The sequence below is a fragment of the Triticum urartu genome, chromosome 6 (genome assembly GCF_003073215.2).
Source record: "Triticum urartu cultivar G1812 chromosome 6, Tu2.1, whole genome shotgun sequence".
Lineage (NCBI taxonomy): Eukaryota > Viridiplantae > Streptophyta > Magnoliopsida > Poales > Poaceae > Triticum > Triticum urartu.
Genome location: NC_053027.1, coordinates 49,880,626 through 49,887,550, shown reverse-complemented (window position 1 = coordinate 49,887,550; position 6,925 = coordinate 49,880,626).

Here is a 6,925-nt window from a genome sequence, read left to right as displayed (position 1 = left end):
TTCCTTAGCCGTGTGCGGTGCCCCCTGCCACCATATACCTCGATAATACTGTAGCGGAGTTTAGGCGAAGCCCTGCTGCTGTAATTCATCAAGATCGTCACCACGCCGTCGTGCTGACGAAACTCTACCCCGACACTTTGCTGGATCGGAGTCCGGGGATCATCATCGAGCTGAACGTGTGCTCAAACTCGGAGGTGCCGTAGTTTCGGTGCTTGATCGGTTGGATCGTGAAGACGTACGACTACTTCCTCTACGTCGTGTCATCGCTTCCGCAGTCGGTCTGCGTTGGGTACGTAGACAACACTCTCCCCCTCGTTGCTATGCATCACATGATCTTGCGTGAGCGTAGGAAATTTTTTGAAATTACTACGAAACCCAACAGTGGTATCAGAGCCTAGGTTATTTATGTTGATGTTATATGCACGAGTAGAACACAAGTGAGTTGTGGACGATACAAGTCATACTGCCTATCAGCATGTCATACTTTGGTTCGGCGGTATTGTTGGACGAGACGACCCGGACCAACCTTACGCGTACGCTTACGCGAGACCGGTTCCCTCGACGTGCTTTGCACATAGATGGCTTGCGGGCGACTGTCTCTCCAACTTTAGTTGAACCAAGTATGGCTACGCCCGGTCCTTGCGAAGGTTAAAACGGAGTCTATTTGACAAACTATCGTTGTGGTTTTGATGCGTAGGTGTGATTGGTTCTTACTTAAGCCCGTAGCAGCCACGTAAAACATGCAACAACAAAGTAGAGGACGTCTAACTTGTTTTTGCAGGGCATGTTGTGATGTGATATGGTCAAGGCATGATGCTGAATTTTATTGTATGAGATGATCATGTTTTGTAACCGAGTTATCGGCAACTGGCAGGAGCCATATGGTTGTCGTTTTATTGTATGCAATGCAATCGCGATGTAATGCTTTACTTTATTACTAAACGGTAGTGATAGTCGTGGAAGCATAAGATTGGCGAGACGACAACGATGCTACGATGGAGATCAAGGTGTCGCGCCGGTGACGATGGTGATCATGACGGTGCTTCGGAGATGGAGATCACAAGCACAAGGTGATGATGGCCATATCATATCACTTAAATTGATTGCATGTGATGTTTATCTTTTTATGCATCTTATCTTGCTTTGATTGACGGTAGCATTATAAGATGATCTCTCACTAAATTATCAAGAAGTGTTCTCCCTGAGTATGCACCGTTGCCAAAGTTCGTCGTGCCCAGACACCACGTGATGATCGGGTGTGATAAGCTCTACGTCCATCTACAACGGGTGCAAGCCAGTTTTGCACACGCAGAATACTCAGGTTAAACTTGACGAGCCTAGCATATGCAGATATGGCCTCGGAACACGGAGACCGAAAGGTCGAGCGTGAATCATATAGTAGATATGATCAACATAACGATGTTCACCATTGAAAACTACTCCATCTCACGTGATGATCGGTTATGGTTTAGTTGATTTGGATCACGTAATCACTTAGAGGATTAGAGGGATGTCCATCTAAGTGGGAGTTCTTAAGTAATATGATTAATTGAACTTAAATTTATCATGAACTTAGTACCTGATAGTATCTTGCTTGTTTATGTTGATTGTAGATAGATGGCTCGTGCTGTTGTTCCGTTGAATTTTAATGCGTTCCTTGAGAAAGCAAAGTTGAAAGATGATGGTAGCAATTACACGGACTGGGTCCGTAACTTGAGGATTATCCTCATTGCTGCACAGAAGAATTATGTCCTGGAAGCACCGCTGGGTGCCAGGCCTGCTGCTGGAGCAACGCCAGATGTTATGAACGACTGGCAGAGCAAAGCTGATGACTACTCGATAGTTCAGTGTGCCATGCTTTACGGCTTAGAATCGGGACTTCAACGACGTTTTGAACGTCATGGAGCATATGAGATGTTCCAGGAGTTGAAGTTGATATTTCAAGCAAATGCCCGGATTGAGAGATATGAAGTCTCCAATAAGTTCTATAGCTGCAAGATGGAGGAGAACAGTTCTGTCAGTGAGCATATACTCAAAATGTCTGGGTATAATAATCACTTGATTCAATTGGGAGTTAATTTTCCAGATGATTGCGTCATTGACAGAATTCTCCAATCACTGCCACCAAGCTACAAGAGCTTCGTGATGAACTATAATATGCAAGGGATGAACAAGACTATTCCCGAGCTCTTCGCGATGCTGAAAGCTGCGGAGGTAGAAATCAAGAAAGAGCATCAAGTGTTGATGGTCAACAAGACCACTAGTTTCAAGAAAAAGGGCAAAGGAAAGAAGAAGGGGAACTTCAAGAAGAACGGCAAGCCAGTTGCTGCTCAAGAGAAGAAACCCAAGTCTGGACCTAAGCCTGAAACTGAGTGCTTCTACTGCAAGCAGACTGGTCACTGGAAGCGGAACTGCCCCAAGTATTTGGCGGATAAGAAGGATGGCAAAGTGAACAAAGGTATATATGATATACATGTTATTGATGTGTACCTTACTAATGCTCGCAGTAGCACCTGGGTATTTGATACTGGTTCTGTTGCTAATATTTGCAACTCGAAACAGGGGCTACGGATTAAGCGAAGATTGGCTAAGGACGAGGTGACGATGCGCGTGGGAAACGGTTCCAAAGTCGATGTGATCGCGGTCGGCACGCTACCTCTACATCTACCTTCGGGATTAATATTAGACCTAAATAATTGTTATTTGGTGCCAGCGTTGAGCATGAACATTATATCTGGATCTTGTTTAATGCGAGACGGTTATTCATTTAAATCAGAGAATAATGGTTGTTCTATTTATATGAGTAATATCTTTTATGGTCATGCACCCTTGAAGAGTGGTCTATTCTTATTGAATCTTGATAGTAGTAATACACATATTCATAATGTTGAAGCCAAAAGATACAGAGTTGATAATGAAAGTGCAACTTATTTGTGGCACTGTTTTTTAGGTCATATCGGTATAAAGCGCATGAAGAAACTCCATACTGATGGACTTTTGGAACCACTTGATTATGAATCACTTGGTACTTGCGAACCGTGCCTCATGGGCAAGATGACTAAAACACCGTTCTCCGGTACTATGGAGAGAGCAACAGATTTGTTGGAAATCATACATACCGATGTATGTGGTCCGATGAATATTGAGGCTCGTGGCGGATATCATTATTTTCTCACCTTCACAGATGATTTAAGCAGATATGGGTATATTTACTTAATGAAACATAAATCTGAAACATTTGAAAGGTTCAAAGAATTTCAGAGTGAAGTTGAAAATCATCGTAACAAGAAAATAAAGTTTCTACGATCTGATCGTGGAGGAGAGTATTTGAGTTACGAGTTTGGTGTACATTTGAAAAACTGTGGAATAGTTTCGCAACTCACGCCACCCGGAACACCACAACGTAATGGCGTGTCCGAACGTCGTAATCGTACTTTACTAGATATGGTGCGATCTATGATGTCTCTTACTGATTTACCGCTATCATTTTGGGGTTATGCTCTAGAGACGGCCGCATTCACGTTAAATAGGGCACCATCAAAATCCATTGAGACGACACCTTATGAACTGTGGTTTGGCAAGAAACCAAAGTTGTCGTTTCTTAAAGTTTGGGGCTGCGATGCTTATGTGAAAAAGCTTCAACCTGATAAGCTCGAACCCAAATCGGAGAAATGTGTCTTCATAGGATATCCAAAGGAAACTATTGGATACACCTTCTATCACAGATCCGAAGGCAAGACTTTTGTTGCTAAATTCGGAAACTTTCTTGAGAAGGAGTTTCTCTCGAAAGAAGTGAGTGGGAGGAAAGTAGAACTTGACGAGGTAACTGTACCTACTCCCTTGTTGGAAAGTAGTACATCACAGAAAATTGTTTCTGCGACACCTACACCAATAAGTGAGGAAGTTAATGATAATGATCATGAAACTTCAGAACAAGATACTACTGAACCTCGTAGATCAACCAGAGTAAGATCCGCACCAGAGTGGTACAGTAATCCAGTTCTGGAAGTCATGCTACTAGATCATGATGAACCTACGAACTATGAAGAAGCGATGGTGAGCCCAGATTCCGCAAAGTGGCTTGAAGCCATGAAATCTGAGATGGGATCCATGTATGAGAACAAAGTATGGACTTTGGTTGACTTGCCCGATGATCGGCAAGCAATTGAGAATAAATGGATCTTCAAGAAGAAGACTGACGCTGATGGTAATGTTACTGTCTACAAAGCTGGACTTGTCGCGAAAGGTTTTCGACAAGTTCAAGGGATTGAGTACGATGAGACCTTCTCACCCGTAGCGATGCTTAAGTCCGTCCGAATCATGTTAGCGATTGCCGCATTTTATGATTATGAAATTTGGCAGATGGATGTCAAAACTGCATTCCTGAATGGATATCTGGAAGAAGAGTTGTATATGATGCAACCGGAAGGTTTTGTCGATCCAAAGGGAGATAACAAAGTGTGCAAGCTCCAGCGATCCATTTATGGACTGGTGCAAGCCTCTTGGAGTTGGAATAAACGCTTTGATAGTGTGATCAAAGCATTTGGTTTTATACAGACTTTCGGAGAAGCCTGTATTTACAAGAAAGTGAGTGGGAGCTCTGTAGCATTTCTGATATTATATGTGGATGACATATTGCTAATTGGAAATGATATAGAATTTCTGGTTAGCATAAAGGGATACTTGAATAAAAGTTTTTCAATGAAAGACATCGGTGAAGCTGCTTACATATTAGGCATTAAGATCTATAGAGATAGATCAAGACGCTTAATTGGACTTTCACAAAGCACATACCTTGACAAATTTTTGAAGAAGTTCAAAATGGATCAAGCAAAGAAAGGATTCTTGCCTGTGTTACAAGGTGTGAAGTTGAGTAAGACTCAATGCCCGACCACTGCAGAAGGTAGAGAGAATATGAAAGATGTTCCCTATGCATCAGCCATAGGATCTATCATGTATGCAATGCTGTGTACCAGACCTGATGTGTGCCTTGCTATAAGTTTAGCAGGGAGGTACCAAAGTAATCCAGGAATGGATCACTGGACAGCGGTCAAGAACATCCTGAAATACCTGAAAAGGACTAAGGATATGTTTCTCGTATATGGAGGTGACAAAGAGCTCACCGTAAAAGGTTACGTTGATGCAAGCTTTGACACTGATCCAGACGATTCTAAATCGCAAACCGGATACGTGTTTACATTAAACGGTGGAGCTGTCAGTTGGTGCAGTTCTAAACAAAGCGTCGTAGCGGGATCTACATGTGAAGCGGACTACATAACTGCTTCGGAAGCAGCGAACGAAGGAGTCTGGATGAAGGAGTTCATATCCGATCTAGGTGTCATACCTAATGCTGGATGAAGGAGTTCATATCCGATCTAGGTGTCATACCTAATGCATCGGGTCCAATGAAAACCTTTTGTGACAATACTGGTGCAATTGCCTTGGCAAAGGAATCCAGATTTCACAAAAGGACCAAACACATCAAAAGACGCTTCAACTCCATCCGGGATCTAGTCCAGGTGGGAGACATAGAGATTTGCAAGATACATACGGATCTGAATGTTGCAGACCCGTTGACTAAGCCTCTTCCACGAGCAAAACATGATCAGCACCAAAGCTCCATGGGTGTTAGAATCATTACAGTGTAATCTAGATTATTGACTCTAGTGCAAGTGGGAGACTGAAGGAAATATGCCCTAGAGGCAATAATAAAGTTATTATTTATTTCCTTATAATCATGATAAATGTTTATTATTCATGCTAGAATTGTATTAACCGGAAACATAATACATGTGTGAATACATAGACAAACAAAGTGTCACTAGTATGCCTCTACTTGACTAGCTCGTTAATCAAAGATGGTTATGTTTCCTAACCATGAACAATGAGTTGTTATTTGATTAACGAGGTCACATCATTAGTTGAATGATCTATTGACATGACCCATTCCATTAGCTTAGCACACGATCGTTTAGTATGTTGCTATTGCTTTCTTCATGACTTATACATGTTCCTATGACTATGAGATTATGCAACTCCCGTTTGCCGGAGGAACACTTTGGGTGCTACCAAACGTCACAACGTAACTGGGTGATTATAAAGGAGCATTACAGGTGTCTCCGAAGGTAGATGTTGGGTTGGCGTATATCGAGAATAGGATTTGTCACTCCAATTGTCGGAGAGGTATCTCTGGACCCTCTCGGTAATACACATCACATAAGCCTTGCAAGCATTACAACTAATATGTTAGTTGTGAGATGATGTATTACGGAACGAGTAAAGAGACTTGCCGATAACGAGATTGAACTAGGTATTGGATACCGACGATCGAATCTCGGGCAAGTAACATACCGATGACAAAGGGAACAACGTATGTTGTTATGCGGTCTGACCGATAAAGATCTTCGTAGAATATGTAGGAGCCAATATGGGCATCCAGGTCCCGCTATTGGTTATTGACTGGAGACGTGTCTCGGTCATGTCTACATTGTTCTCGAACCCGTAGGGTCCGCACGCTTAAGGTTACGATGACAGTTATATTATGAGTTTATGCATTTTGATGTACCGAAGGTTGTTCGGAGTCCCGGATGTGATCATGGACATGACGAGGAGTCTCGAAATGGTCGAGACGTAAAGATTGATATATTGGAAGCCTATGTTTGGATATCGGATGTGTTCCGGGTGAAATCAGGATTTTACCGGAATACCGGGAGGGTTACCGGAACCCCCCGGGAGCTATATGGGCCATAGTGGGCCTTGGTGGAAAAGAGAAGAGGCTGCCCTAGATGGGCTGTGCGCCTCCCCCTTCCCCTAGTCCTATTAGGACTAGGAGAGGTGGCCGGCCCCCTCCTCCTCTTTTCCCCCTCCGCGAATCCTATTCCGACTAGGATTGGGGGGGGGGGAATCCTACTCCTAGAGGGAGTAG